Here is a 14,091-nt window from a genome sequence, read left to right as displayed (position 1 = left end):
AGTACTTAATTATATTTATTGCCGTCTCTGTTCTAATCAGGCTGTGGACTCACTTTTTCTCTACCCTGTCCATTTTCCCCTGTTGCTTCTCACACACAGAAAGTCCCTGTCCAACTGTCTACTCAATGCCCATTCATTCTTCAAGCTCATCTGGTTCCCAGCTCATGGTAACCATGCTCCATCAATGCTGCGCACAGATCCTTCCACACCTGAACTCCACTATCAGTTCACTACAGCAAACTATTCACACTGAATAAGGTCCTTCTTACCTTGCCTTTTAGTTGTTTAAAATGTGGAATCCTTATCTTCTGCAGTAAACTGTTACACTCTTGAGAGAGGAAACCACAATCTTTAAGGAGTGTCCAAAGGAGATTAATGCACAGGAGACACACAAGTATATCATTTTTGTTGCTTCAGACTCCACACAACTTGGATTGTTCCTCCCATCCCCCAGTCTCACATAGTCTCCAGCACAGAACTTGGCACAGAGATGAGGCTTGATAAATACATGCTTAATGAAACTGAAAACTCTTTGCTGTGTTTAGGTCATGATGCCAGAGTGAAAAACATTCGAATTATGTTTCATCAAGAACTTTCATCTAAAAATTCAAAGTGCCTGCCCAATGAACTGGATGTACTAGGACAAATAAGTGCAATTGAAAAGAACACTTAGTTAGCCAGAGACGGACGGAAAAATACCAGGCTGGTCAAGAACCATTTCCAAGTTCTCTGGAACTTGGAAAAAAATTTATTTAATCCAATCAAAAAAGTACTTCAATTGAATGCCAGTAAGTTTCTTCCTACCTGGGAGAGACAAAGACTGAGTTTCTCATTTTAGGAGTAACCTACATGGGCATATTTAAAATTTTCTCTTAGAATGGCTGGCACAGAACAATTATCATTTCCACCTATCTCTTGTTTGGAGGAGGTATTTTTATGCTAAGTCAGAGATTAAGCGTAACATTTAATTTTCACTTTTTCATTTCATTTACAGCTTTGAAACAGAAATTACTTTTATTAAAAGTATGAATTGAAAAGTCAAAACAAAATGTGGTGGTAGAGTTTGAAATTCAAGTGTATGAAAAAAGAGTCAAAGGTAAGGACTTCATTTCCATGTCCGAGAATTAAAGCAAGTTGTATGTAAACTAAAATGTGATTAGTAAAAACTCAACGAATATTTTTAAGGGGCTCTAGCAACTGTTGTGGAGAAGGCAATGGCAACCCACTCCAGTACTCTTGCCTGGAAAATCCCATGGACAGAGGAGCCTGGTAGGCTGCAGTCCATGGGGTCGCTAAGAGTCAGAAACGACTGAGCGACTTCACTTTCACCTTTCACTTCCATGCATTGGAGAAGGAAATGGCAACCCACTCCAGTGTTCTTGCCTGGAGAATCCCAGGAATGGGGGAGCCTGGGGGGCTGCCTTCTATGGGGTCGCACAGAGTCGGACACAACTGAAGCGACTTAGCAGCAGCAGCAGCAGCAGCAACTGTTGGGTTTCCCTGGTAGCTCAGCTGGTAAAGAATCCACCTGCAATACAGAGACCCCAATTCAATTCCTGGGTCAGAAAGATCCCCTGGAAAGGGATAGGCTGCCCACTCCAGTATTCTTGGGCTTCCCTGGTGGCTCAGACGGTAAAGAATCTGCCTACAGTGTGGGAGATGTGGGTTCAACCCCTGGGTTGGGAAGACCCCCTGGAGGAGGGCATGGGAACCTACTCTTGCCTGGAGAAGCCCCATGGACAGAGGAGCATGGTGGGCTACAGTCTATAGGGTTGCAAAGAGTCAGACATGACTGAGTGACTAAGCACAGCACAGCAACTCTTAGCTAATACAGTAGAACATGCAGAGAAATTTATTTATATTATACAGTGAATATGTAGTCATTAGGGGATTAGAAAATGTGGATGGAGGGGAAAAAAAAGACAAAATGTTTACAAATCATCCAAGAGCCTACCAGCATAGAAGGGAAGAGCAATGGTAGAAGTCTAGGGGCAGACCCATTAAGAATATGTGTCCTGTTAACAAGGTGATGAGATAGATTCTTCCTGTTCTCACACATTTGAGAATAATGTCATTTGAGGATGAGCAGCAATCAGTACTTTACACTCCAGCCTCAGGGGCCAGCCTTCCTCCTGCATCCTTGCTGGGAAGTACCAGTAGCGTACCTAATACTACCCACACATTTTACAGATGATGAAGAGGAAAGTCAGCAGGATCCTTCATCCTCCACCTCCTGGAGATGAGGAGGCAGTTTTCTCCTCCTGAAGGCCAGTGAGGGGAACTCCAAAAGAATCACCCCTAAATATCAGAGGTGTTATAAGGTGAGCACCAGCACCTCACTCTTTGGCTGGATGCTAGCTCAGGGTCAGGCCCTTGTGTGTGCATCCTGTCTGGAAGCAGAAGACGGTGAGGGGGTTCTTGGGAAGGCATTTGGGGCTCAGAACCTAAGAATATGGTACTGTGATTTTAGCAGATCTTTCCGTCCATGAGGAAAGAGGTTTGCTTGCCATATGTCCCTTGAGGTTTGGAGATACACTTGGTTTGGAGAGCTCTGGAAGTAGGAGACCCTGTTTGGAAGGCCCTATTAGTAGTGCTTGAGTGTAAAGTACTTAGAAAGGAGAGTGGTCCAACACCTTATTTTCCTAGGCGACTTAGAGGGCACACAGACCCTGGTAATGATCTGTGTGTGTGTGTGTGTGTGTTAGTCCCTCAGTCGTGTCCAACTCTTTGCAACCCCCATCGACTGTAGCCTGCCAGGTTCCTCTGTCCATGGAATTCTCCAGGCAAGAATACTGGGGTGGTTTGCCATTTCCTTTTCCAGGTAATGATCCTAACTGCACATAAAGAAGTATGGGAATTTTAAGACAATAACCGTGAGGCTGCCCAGATGTGTATCTGGCAAGTCAAGTAGTGAGGTATTCAATGTTGAGAAGGTATTCAGTTCAGTTCAGTTCAGTCGCTCAGTCATGTCCGACTCTTTGCGACCCCATGAATCGCAGCACACCAGGCCTCTCTGTCCATCGCCAACTCCCAGAGTTCACTCAGACTCACATCCATTGAGTCGGTGATGCCATCCAGCCATCTCATCCTCTGTCGTCCCCTTCTCCTCCTGCCCCCAATCCCTCCCAGCATCAGAGTCTTTTCCAATGAGTCAACTCTTCGCATGAGGTGGCCAAAGTACTGGAATTTCAGCTTTAGCATCATTCCTTCCAAAGAATTAGGAATACATATAGCAGTTGGGCAAAGAGGAGACACTCCTGGTCTCTAAAGGAAGCTCTTGAGCAATGGAAAGGTCCAGGTGCAGGCAATCTTCACCCTAAGAACATCATACTCCAAGCCTGTGAGGAACTCGCCACAACAGCTGAGATCACCAGTATCAGATCAAACCAAACTGAGCCAGAGCAAAAATAGGGGCTTGTTAACACATATGTGAGGAGGGTTCTGCACACTCTTTTGTCTGGATCACCAACACTGGAAGAATTAGTGCCTGGAAAAGGAAGGGAAGGGAGATGGCTTAGACTCTAACCATGTTTCCAACACTTCCACTCCCTACCGGAAGCAAGCAGGGAGAAGGGGAGAGGCCACGCTTTGACTCAAGAATTAAGCACAACATCTTAAACTCAGAAATAAGATTTTTCTAGAAACTGAAAGTGACTGAAAAGGTATAGAATCTAGCCTAGACCTCACAAGCAACCACACACTCATTTATGTCCTATTTGGTGTGTGTGTGTATGCACAAGTGCTGTGATAATATGTAGCACTCTGTTGAACTCTCCTGTTGAAAACAACTAAAAATGATAGATAAGGTTTTAAAAATAAACCTCTTTAATAAACCTGAAGAGCATGGAAAAGACATGAATTATTACTAAATTAAAACTTAAGTATAAGAAACAACTCAGAATGGTAAGTCAAGGACAAAGGCCCTTTTTGTCTTGAGGACATTTGCCTAAGCAGAAGATAATGAGCTGTAGCTTGCATGGCCTGGATGGCACAGGGAAGGAGGTAACGGCCAAGAACTTATCCATAGCTTGTAAAACTTGGATCCCAAATAGCAACACACTCAGTGTTGAGATAAATCATAAGAGACTATCAAACAACTGTGTCTACCCCATTTAAAGAAATGAAAATTAAACTTGAAAATATCTGTAAGAAATAGATAATTGTGAAAAGTGATCTAGATTTTTTTTACTGTTTTTAAAACTTTATTTAATTAATGTATTTATTTTTGGCTACGCTGGATCTTTGTTGCTGTGCACAGACTTTCTCTAGTTGGAGTGCACGGGTGTCTCAATTGTGGTGGCTTCTCTTGTTGTGGAGCTCAGTTAAGAATCTGCTTAGCAGTGCCATGGACATGGGTTTGATCCCTGATCCAGGAAGATTCCACATGCTGCAAGGCAGCTAAGCCTGTGTGCCACAACTACTGAAGCCCGTGTACCCTAGAGTCCTGTGCTCTGCAATAAGTGTGGGTATTTTTAACAGCAACTCAGACACTGAGGAGAGAATTGGTGAACAGAAAGATGGGTCAGAAGGAGTTATCCAAAAGACTGAACAGAGAGAGCAAAAGATAAAAAATATGGAAGAGAGATTAAAAGTCATGAAAAATAAATGGAGAAGTTTAATGTATATTTAGTTGGAGTTCTAGAGGAGAGAGTGAGACAGGGACGTATCTCGATAGATTATGGGCAGAAATCTTTCTAGAGGTGGAAGTCACCAACCAATCCCTTCTAGAAGTCCAGTGATTCCTGAGTAGGGTAAGAAGAAATTCACATTTGAACACACTAGAGTAAAATTGCAGAAAACCAAGCAAAGTAAATCTTAAAACAGACCAAAAGAATTCTAAGTGGAATTACCCTCATACCAGCAAAACAGCATCAGTTATATTGACAGACTTCTCAAGAAATACTGGAACCTGGAAAAGAGGAAAATGATCTACTGAATGTATTGGGAAAAAGAACGTCAACAGATTTTACACACAGCAAAATGTTCTTTTAAGAATAAAGGAAAAATAAAGAAATTTTCAGTTTCAAATTTCAACAAACACTAAAAGAATGTGTGACCATTTGACCCTCTCCAAAGAAAATTCTCAAGGAATACTTCAGGCAGGCAGGAAATAATTCCAGAGAAAAGTTTTGAGGGGTAAGAATTGAAGAACAAAGAACGTGTTAAATAGGGCGTAAAACTAAGTGTCCCTTAAACGTTATAATAATGTGCTTAATGATGGCATTAAAATACATTTAAAAAAATCAGATGGGGTTAAACAGAGTTTAAGTATTTAAGTCAATAACAACAGTAATTTATTGGCTTTACATATTTATAAGTTAAAGTGTGCATGTTGCAAATCTAAAGTATCAACTAAATGAATAGAAATAAGGTAAACAATATCACAACTTATGGGCAGGAAAGCAAGTCCAAATAAGGCAATACAGAAAGAAAAATCAATACACAGAACAAAATTTTAAAATAACAAAATATATAAAAAAACTGAACTAGATAAAATTATTAGTAAATGCTCAAAATAAAGGACAAAGATGGTCCTGAAAAAATACCTTGTATTTTGTCCATATATATAGGGATATGTTTGAAATACAATGATAAAGAAAGGTTAAAAATAAAATGATTTAAAATATATACCATATATAAACTACATACATACATACAAACTATAGTATATGCCATATAAAACTACAATTCCTTCCCTCCCACAAAATCTGGTGTTACAATATTACAAAGAATGGATTTCAAAACAAGAAAACATTACCAGAGAATCAGATAACAATATACCAGAAATACTGTTTTTTCAAATTTGTATGAAATATATAATGTGGTAAAATTCATGAATCAAAAATTTATATACCTATAAGAGAAAATTAATGAATTCATGATTATAGTAGGACCTTTAAGACACACTTCTTTTAGTTAACTGTTCAACATAGAGGCAAGACTTTATTATAAAAACAGAAAAAAGATCAGTATAATTAACGCATTTGACCTAGTGGGCATATATCAAAAGCAGCACCAACATCTGCTGAATATATATTCTTTTGAAGGGCACAGGAAAGTTTATGAAATAAATTACTGACCCATCAAAATTTAAGTAATTGAAATCTTTTGACCACATTGTAATTTAGCTAGAAATGAAAGTGAAAAAGAGAACGAGAAAATCCCCATATATTTGGAAATTTTTTAAATATGTTTCTAAAATAACCATATTATGTCAAGAAAATCATAATGGCAATTAGAAAATAGTTAACTAAATGATAATAAACATACCATATATCAAAAATTGTGGGATATAGCCAAAGCAAGAAGAAAATTTATATTCTTATATGCAAATATTGGGCTTCACTGGTGGCTCAGATGGTAAAGAATCTGCCTACAATGCAGGAGACTAGGGCTGGATCCCTGGGTCAGGAAGATCCCCTGGAGAAGGAAATGGCTACCTGCTCCAGTATTCTTGCCTGGAGAATTTCATGGACAGAGGAGTCTGGTGGCCTACAGTCCATGGGGTCACAAAGAGTCAGACACGACTGAGTGACTAACACTTTCAAATCACTTTTCAACTATGCAAGTATTAGGAAACAGGCTGATAATGAGCTAAGCACACATCTAAAGAGGTTTTGCTGCTGCTGCTAAGTCGCTTCAGTCGTGTCCAACTCTGTGCGACCCCATAGACAGCAGCCCACCAGGCTCCCCCATCCCTGGGATTCTCCAGGCAAGAACATTGGAGTGGGTTGCCATTTCCTTCTCCAATGCATGAAAGTGAAAAGTGAAAGGGAAGTCACTCAGTCGTGTCCAACTCTTCGAGACCCCATGGATTGCCGCCTACCAGGCTCCTCCGTCCATGGGATTTTCCAGGCAAGAGTACTAGAGTGGGTTGCCATTGTCTTCTCTGAAAGAGGTTTTAAAAAAGACCAAAATAAACCCAAAGGAAAAAGAAAACAGAAGTAGAATAAAGAGCAAAAATTTATGATAATGAAAATAAACATACAGGAGAAAGAATCAACAGAGCCAAAATTGATTTTCTGAAAAAAATATTATTGCGTTACAAATTGTGGTGAAAATGATCAAGAATTTAAGATAGTAGATCTTAAGTGAGTCACAGAGATGCTCATTATCACTGCTTCTATCCCATGTGCTAATGAAGGTCTTTACTATCGAGGCCCCAGACTTGAAGTATAAAACCTAAGGCCATATCATCTTACCAGAGAATCAACTTAGAATTGGAACAGTACTGGCAATCATCTCATCTGTTATTTAGAGAACTAATAAAGTGACTTGTTTATGGTCAGTTACATTGGATATTAAGTAACTTTAGCAAAGAACTCATCTATCTGTTAATTCATCCATTTGTCTATATGTCCATCCCATTCATTTATCCTCCCATCTCTTCTATTCATTATCTACCTGTTTGAAAATGCAATTTGAATCCATTTCCTGAAAGGACTCAATATTATTAAGATTTCAAACCTCCCTTAATTGATTTATAGATTCGATGTAATTCTAGTAAAATCTCAATAGATGTCTTGGGGGGGCTGTATTAATATAAGCTATTATTATATTTATATGAAAATACAAAGAGCTAAAAGTATCATGACCTCTTGAAAAAGAAAAATTAAGTAGGAGGACTTACTCTATCAGATAGCAATACTTAATGTAAAAGGGTGGGAAAGATATTTAGACCAGTAGGACAAATAGAGCCAAAAAAAAGCTGTAAGTATAAAAATAGCTGCAAATATATAAAAGATGATAAGGATTATACATAGGATGGATAAACAAGGTCCTGCTATATAGCACCAGGAACTATATCTAATATCCTATAATAAAATATAATAGAAAAGAATATGAAAAATAATATGTATAACTAAGTCACTTTGCTGTACAGCAGAAATTATCACATTGTAAATACACTATAATGAAAATTTTTAAAATAGCTGCTAGTATATATGTATGCTTGATATATATATATATGTATATGTATATATATATATATATATATATATATATATACACACACACACAGTAAGAAGCACTGCCAATCACTGAGAATATTGCAATATTCAATCATGAAGCTAAACAATTGCTAAGAAAATTAATCCTTTACTTCACATCATATGCAAAATTAAAGACCTATAGTTGAAGGAGAAACCCAATAATGCTTTAAAATGTCAACATGTTGCTGCTGCTCGGTTGCTTCAGTTGTGTCCAACTCTGCAACCCCATGGTCTGTAGGCCTCCAGGCTCCTATGTCTGTGGGATTCTTCAGGCAAGAATATTGGAGTGGGTTGCCATGCCCTCCTCCAGGGGATCTTCCTGACCCAGAGATTGAACACATGTCTCCTATGTCTCCTGCATTGCAGGAGGATTCTTTACCCAGTGAGCCACCAGGAAAACTCCAAAACATTAACAAAGAATATCTTCATAGCTTTGAAAGAGGGAAGGAATCATCTAACTATACACAATTATTAATACTCCTAAAGGAAAATAATTAAATCCAACACTGTTGACCCTTGAACAGCTAAGGGTTTAGGGATACCAACTCCCCATGCAGTAAAAAATCCACATATAATTTTACAATCAGCTATCTATACCCAGATTTCCTCCATCTAAGGAGGAAGCATTCAAGCAAACAGAGATCATGTAGTACTGCAGTAGATTTTTTCCTTTTTGGCCATGCCACATGGCATGTAGGATCTTACATGCAGGGATAGAAACTGCATCCCCTGCAGTGAAAGTACAAAGTCTTAACCACTGGATTGTCAAGGAAGACCCATAGTACATATTTATTGAAAAACATTTCTGTGTAAGTGGACCCATGCTGTTCAAACCCATGTTGTCCAAGAGTTAACTACATACTAAAATTAAGAACTTCTATTAACCAAAACCATCATAGAAACAGTGAAAAGATGTGCACAGAGTAGGAAAAAAATTACAACACACATAACTGATAAAAGTATGTATAAAAATGTCATATATCTAACATATATGATAGTTTAAACTTTTGAATAAATTATTTATATGAATACTACATTTTTATATATCTCACATACCAGTAAAGTAATGCTCAAAATTCTCCAAGCCAGGCTTTAGCAATACATGAACCGTGAAATTTCAGATGTTCAAGCTGGTTTTAGAAAAGGCAGACGAACCAGAGATCAAATTGACAACATCCGCTGGATCATAGAAAAAGCAAGAGAGTTCCAGAAAAACATCTATTTCTGCTTTATTGACTGTGCCAAAGCCTTTGACTGTGTGGATCACAATAAACTGGAAAATTCTGAAAGAGTTGGGAATACCAGACCACCTGACCTGCCTCTTGAGAAACCTACATGCAGGTCAGAAAGCAACAGTTAGAACTGGACATGGAACAACAGACTGGTTCCAAATAGGAAAAGGAGTACGTCAAGGCTGTATATTGTCACCCTGCTTCTTTAACTTATATGTGGAGTACATTATGAGAAACCCTGGGCTGGAAGAAGCACAAGCTGGAATCAAGACTGCTGGGAGAAATCTCAATAACCTCAGATATGCAGATGACACCACCCTTCTTGCAGAAAAGTGAAGAGGAACTAAAAAGCCTCTTGATCTTGATGAAAGTGAAAGTGGAGAGTGAAAAAGTTGGCTTAAAGCTCAACATGATCATGGCATCTGGTCCCATCACTTCATGGGAAATAGATGCGGAAACAGTGGCTGACTTTATTTTTTTGGGCTCCAAAATCACTGCAGATGGTGATTGCAGCCATGAAATTAAAAGATGCTTACTCCTTGGAAGGAAACTTACGACCAACCTAGATAGCATATTCAAAAGCAGAGACATTACTTTGCCAACAAAGGTCCATCTAGTCAAGACTATGGTTTTTCCAGTGGTCATGTATGGATGTGAGGGTTGGACTATGAAGAAGGCTGAGCGCCGAAGAATTGATGCTTTTGAACTGTGGTGTTGGAGAAGACTCTTGAGAGTCCCTTGGACTACAAGGAGGTCCAACCAGTCCATTCTAAAGGAGATCAGCCCGGGGTGTTCTTTGGAAGGAATGATGCTGAAGCTGAAACTCCAGTACTTTGGCCACCTCATGCAAAGAGCTGACTCATTGGAAAAGATTCTGATGCTGGGAGGGATTGGGGGCAGGAAGAAAAGGGGACGACAGAGGATGAGATGGCTGGATGGCATCACTGACTCGATGGACGTGAGTTTGAGTGAACTCCGGGAGTTGGTGATGGACAGGGAGGCCTGGTGTGCTGCGATTCATGGGGTTGCAGAGAGTCAGATACGACTGAGCGACTGAAATGAACTGAACTGAACTGAACTGAACATATACAAGGCACTGGTCTAGGCAATGGTAATATATTCCAGTAGGGACAGAGAAAATAAAGTAGGTAAATAGATAAAATATATGTAGTATGTTAAACAGTGATTACTGCCAATGAGAAAAACAGCAAAAGTCATCATTTTTTTGTTGTCAATAAATATACAAGTACATTGTAACTCATTCACAGGTGCCTGTTCTGAGTCTGGGGTAAGTTGGGCCAACCCCAAGACATACATAGGCTTAGGGAAGTCATCCATCAGCACCTATTTCCCCTCCACACACTTCCCTGTGCATAGACACACCTACCTCACTCTTCTGCTTGTGGGTATATGCAATGCCATAAAAAGAAACAAAGCTTTTACTTTTAAAATGCAAAGATGTTTTATAAATATTTAAGTTCATTTGTATTATTTCTTTTTAGATTTTACCTAAAGGATGTCATATGATATTTCTTTCTCTGTCTGACTTACTTTACTCAGTATGACAATCTCTAGGCCCATCACTTTGCTGCTAATGGCATTGATTCTTCTTAATGGCTGGATGATATTCCATTGTAAGAAGAAACAGATCACAGGCTTAGAGAATGAATTTATGGTTACCAGCCAGGAGGGAAGGGTAGAGAAAAGGGATAGTTAGGAAGTTTGTGATTGACATGTATACACTGCTATATTTTAAATGCATAACCAACAAGGGCCTGCTGTATAACACAGGGAACTCTGCTTAATGTCACATGGCAGCCTGGATGGGAGGGGAGTTTTGGGAAGAATGAATACATGCATGTGAATGGCTGCACCACTTTGCTGTGCACCTGAAACGATCACAACATTGTTACTTGGCTATTCTCCAATATAAAATAGTTTTTTAAAAATGCAAAGATGTGTTAGAGGGGTAACTCTGTATTGAATTTACATTTAATTTCAAATTGCCCATTATAGACTATTTACCATGAGAATACATGGACAGAGACAAGGAAGAACTGATTTCTGGTGTTGCCATCAGCAGTGGAGGGGGGCTGAATAGGTGGGCTGTAGAAAACAATGATCATGCAATGTAACTTACAGTTCCTGGAGACTCAGCAAACAAGTGTTTATCCCATTGTTGGGAATGTGTGATGTACATGATGGGACTGGGGCTGGACTGGATGCTGAAACAGGGCATCCGAGTATAATTTAAGATAATTTGAAATGAGGGTGTCAAAAGGAGCTACAGGGGAAAAAATTTCAGGGTGGAAGGAGTTACCTGCAGTAACAGAGCCTTTGTGCCCATTAATGCATAATAAGTAGGAGAACACTTGACTGTCACCTTCTATCATGCACTCCCATATCCTAGGTGTGACTATCTGGGGGAAGATCCCCTGGAGAAGGGAACAGCTACCCACTCCAGTATTCTGGCCTGGAGAATTCCATAGACTGTATAGTCTATGGGTTGCAAAGAGTCGGACATGACTTAGTGACTTTCACTTGACTTCACTTCAAGGTGATCATAATCTCAATAATAAAGTAGTTGTAATCTGGAGCAGACTCAGCTGTGTTGGCACTGCTGAATCTCTGACATAAGTTGGGAATAACTCAGTTTTCATCCCTTTTATTTAATGTTTTCAGCAAAATAAAATATCCATAAAACAGACATTTACATATGCGTGTCTTTCCAAGTTCCTAGCAAACCAAAACATGAGTTTGACAAGAAAATGGAGGTGAGGTCCAAAGAATGAGCACAAATACTCATGAAGCCTGAAAGGAGGGATCAAATATTATCAAGGCAAGAAAATGTCCAGTAGAGAAATTATAGGGGCTTGAAATAAACCCTCGCTTATTACATTGTTTTCCTATGTCCTGGCAATGTTCTCCATTTTTCTAGCCTAGTCACTCTTTCCCTTCCCCAATGCTCTCTAAACAGCTTTAGCTGATGACTTCAAAATGGAGGTAAATGTGTGGGGTGAGCCACATGGAAAGCTGAAATAATTGGGAGCATCCTGTGTCTCCTCCTGTTGCTGCCAAATGCCTGTGTCATTTGATTCCATTCAAGCACAGAATCAAAATCTTTGAAATACATGCTGGCATCATTTGGGCTGAATATCTTGGATTTGGATAATTTCTCATAATAACTCCATTATTCCCCTAAAGCAAGAAAAAGTGAGATTTTTCAGTCATGGCTATGATAACTTTGATTGCTGTTTAGTTCTGAAAAATCAAAAAGCTTTGAAAGTCTGGCATTCCTCTTCCATTAATTGTGAATACACCAAGGTCACTGAAAGCCAACCGCAGCATGCCAACATCTATTCCTTGGTACCACTGAGTTGATTTTGATTTGTTTTCATCAGTCTGTGAGACCATTACTATCCTGCTGTATAATTGAATTGTTCTATATTAGCATCAAGTTTTCTCAAAATGCATTTACCAACAGTGAGTGGGACATTCAGTAGCAACGATTATCTGGGTGTATTTCTCCCTAGCAACTTTTCTTATGGAATGTTCGACTTATGTTGGAGAGTACAGTCTTTTATTGATAGCTTTTTACTAAATCCTCCTTTTCAATTCCCTCCCATCTCTCTATCATAGATACCAAAAATAAAAACCCAATTTTTGGAATGGATGAGTTAGCATATGGCAATTATTCTGTGTATGATTGTCTCAAATCTTTGATCTCTGTAGTCCTTTCATTTGGGGTTTTTATATAAAATTGCCATTGACCTTGCAAGTACCAGCTGTCCTCTTGAAATATGAGGCCGGTAATGATGATATACAGTATTGATAATAACAAATGGTAGTTCATATTTCAGCTGAGTTGGACTTTTATGCTCTGCTATTAAACCCAAAGTATTCAGTATGAATAGAAAATATTAAAATGTAATTCAACTGGATGATATCTTCTTTTTGCTACTGAGCAAGACATCTGGAATTGAAACCTACATTGAGACTGCTCACGAATCAGGTCAGATCTGGCATTGGGGTTAGGTGACTCTCTTAAATGGAAGATTTGAAGTTCTTATTTGGGGAGATTGGATTTTTATCTAAGATGGAGACCATTTTAACATGACTCTCAGCTCTGTCATAGATTGCAGGACAAATTTACAAAACCCTGGACTCTTTCATAGTTTAGAATGAAAATTAAGCCAAAGCAAGGCCTTAGGAATAGCAAACTAGCAAATAAACAAAATAAAAGAAATCTGGATTCAAATTAAATTATTTTGACTAGAAAAGAGAATGTTTCTCTACCCTGTCTTGAAATACTGATCTCTGGAAAAGTTTTGCCTTTTTAAGCACATCCTTATATGGATCTTTCTTCTGGTCATGAAGAGATATTCATACTACCTTGATAAAAAAATTTTTTTATGGCATGGATATAAAGAAAAAGGATTTACAAATGTTTAGTTTTTCTTTTTTTAACTAAGAAAAGACCTTTGATATGTGAAATTTAATTTAAATAAATGATACAATGAACTTATTTACAAAACAGAAACAGACTTACAGATACAGAAAACAAACTTATGTTTTTACCAAAAGGGAACTGTGGGAAGGAGGGCTATGAGCTTGGAATTAACATACACACACTACTATATATAAAATAGATAACCAATGGAAAAGATTTAGAATAGGAGGAGAAAGGGACAACAGAGGATGAGATGGTTGGATGGCATCACCGACTCGATGGACATGAGTTTGAACAGCTCCGGAAGTTGGTGATGGACAGGGAAGCCTGGCGTGCTGCAGTCCATTGGATCACAAAGAGTCAGACACGACTGAGTGACTGAACTGAACTGAACCAACAAGGACTTACTGTATAGCAC

The sequence above is a fragment of the Bos indicus x Bos taurus genome, chromosome 5, assembly GCF_003369695.1.
Source record: "Bos indicus x Bos taurus breed Angus x Brahman F1 hybrid chromosome 5, Bos_hybrid_MaternalHap_v2.0, whole genome shotgun sequence".
NCBI classification, from domain to species: domain Eukaryota; kingdom Metazoa; phylum Chordata; class Mammalia; order Artiodactyla; family Bovidae; genus Bos; species Bos indicus x Bos taurus.
The sequence above is the reverse complement of the archived record's forward strand: the minus strand, read 5'-3'. Positions refer to the sequence as shown.